The sequence below is a fragment of the Trichechus manatus genome, unplaced genomic scaffold, assembly GCF_000243295.1.
Source record: "Trichechus manatus latirostris isolate Lorelei unplaced genomic scaffold, TriManLat1.0 scaffold00156, whole genome shotgun sequence".
Taxonomy (NCBI): domain Eukaryota; kingdom Metazoa; phylum Chordata; class Mammalia; order Sirenia; family Trichechidae; genus Trichechus; species Trichechus manatus.
This window is the reverse complement of record NW_004444092.1, coordinates 2592602-2594468: the sequence shown is the minus strand read 5'-3', so window position 1 is coordinate 2594468 and position 1867 is coordinate 2592602. Positions and strand designations below refer to the sequence as shown.

Sequence of the window (1867 nt, the reverse complement as noted above, 5' to 3'; positions counted from 1 at the left end):
CTTACTTGTTTAAAGAGGACTTGAAGCACTTAGTCATGAAGATCAAAGACTACAGCCTTCAGTATGGATTGCACCTCAACATAAAGAAAACAAAAATCTTCACAACTGGACCAATAAGCAACATCATGATGAACAGAGAAAAAACTGAAGTTGTCAAGGATTTCATTTTACTTAGATTCACAATCAACACCCATGGAAGGAGCAGAAGAAATCAAACAACATACTGCATTGGGCAAATCTGCTGCAAAAGACCTGTTTAAAATGTTCAAAAGCAAAGCTATTACTCTGAGGAGTGAGGTGCACTTGACCCAAGCCATGGTATTTTCAATCACCTCATATGCATGTGAAAGCTGGACAATGAATAAGGAAGACAGAAAAATTGACGCCTTTGAATTATGGTGCTGGTGAAGAATACCGAATATACCATGGACTGCCAGAAGAACAGAAGCCTTGGTGGCACAGTAGTTAAGAGCTTGGCTGCTAACCCAAAAGGTCGGCAGTTTGAATCCACTAGCCACTCTGTGGAAACCCTATGGGTCATTTCAGCTCTGTCCTATAGGGTGGCTATGAATCGGAATCAACTCGACGGCATCAGGTGTGGTTCGGAGCACCGGTGGCTCATGGTTAACAGCTACAACTGCTAACCAAAAGGCTGGCAATTTGAATCCACCAGCCACTCCTTGGAAACCCTAGAGGCAGTTCTACTCTGTCCTATAGGGTCACTATGAATCGGCCTCAACTTGACGGCAATGGGTGTGGTTTGGTATTTGGCGAGAGAACAAACAAATCTGTCTTGAAGAAGTACAGATAGAATGTTCCTTAGAAGCAAGAATGGTGAGACTTTGTCTTATGTACTTTGAACATATTATCAGGAGGGACCAGTCCCTACAGAAGGACATCATGCTTGGTAAAGTAGAGGGTCAGTGAAAAAGAGGAAGACCCTTAACGAGATGGACTGACAGAGGCTGCAACAATGGCCTTTAACATAGCAAAAATTGTGACAATGGTGCAAGACTGGACACTTCTTCGTTCTGTTGTACACAGGGTCACTATGAGTGGGAACTGACTCGACAGTACCTAACAACAACTTGCAGCAATTTTCCATTAAACTGCAGGCAGAAGGATTAGAGAATCATTTAACTTACTTACAGGCATTCAAAAAAAAAGATGACCTTTACATCTAGCCAGTTAAAACAGCTCAGCACCCAGCTAAAGCCTGCATCCCTCCCACCTTAGGATTTCGATTTGGTGGTTTGCTAGACCTGGAGGCACCCCGGTGCCATTCCGTCCTTGTATTCTTAGGTTTGCTCCCAAGATACACACAAACATCCAGACTGGCTCCAACCTAGCCATAGATCCCAGCCCCACTCTCTCCACCCTAGAGTCTCGAAGGCCCTCAAAGACCCTCCAGATTAATGCAGGCTCCTCATGAGTCTCTTGACAATTAAATGCCCTCTTTACCTATACTAACTGCAGGTAGAATATAACAGGTAGAAGGGAAGATCATACATATTGCTAAAGTGTAATATTAAGATATACAGCTCTCGAAAGCAGTTTACAACTTCTAGCTTACCTCTAAGTGATTTATTCAAATGTGATCCAAGAAATTCTAAAAACAAAACACAATATAATCCGATATCAGATATTCTGGCTTTATAGTAAATGAAACATTTTAGGCTGACAGAAGATACAAAATGTTCATCATCCAAATGTCCTGTGTTTTAAGTACTAGAGCCTCCACCAGACTGAGTTCAGCACAACTAGACAGTGCCTGGCTACCACCACGGACTGCTCTGACAGGAATCACAATAGAGGATCCCTGACAGAGCTGGAGAAAAATGTAGAACAAAATTCTAACTCACAAAAA

General features: G+C 42.4%; 1 protein-coding gene across 1 annotated transcript in view; it reads right to left on the bottom strand.

Moving 5' to 3' along the window:
* The window catches only part of ASNS (asparagine synthetase (glutamine-hydrolyzing)), a 22369-nt gene that overhangs the window by 16720 nt on the left and 3782 nt on the right, over positions 1 to 1867 (bottom strand). The window lies entirely within an intron of this gene.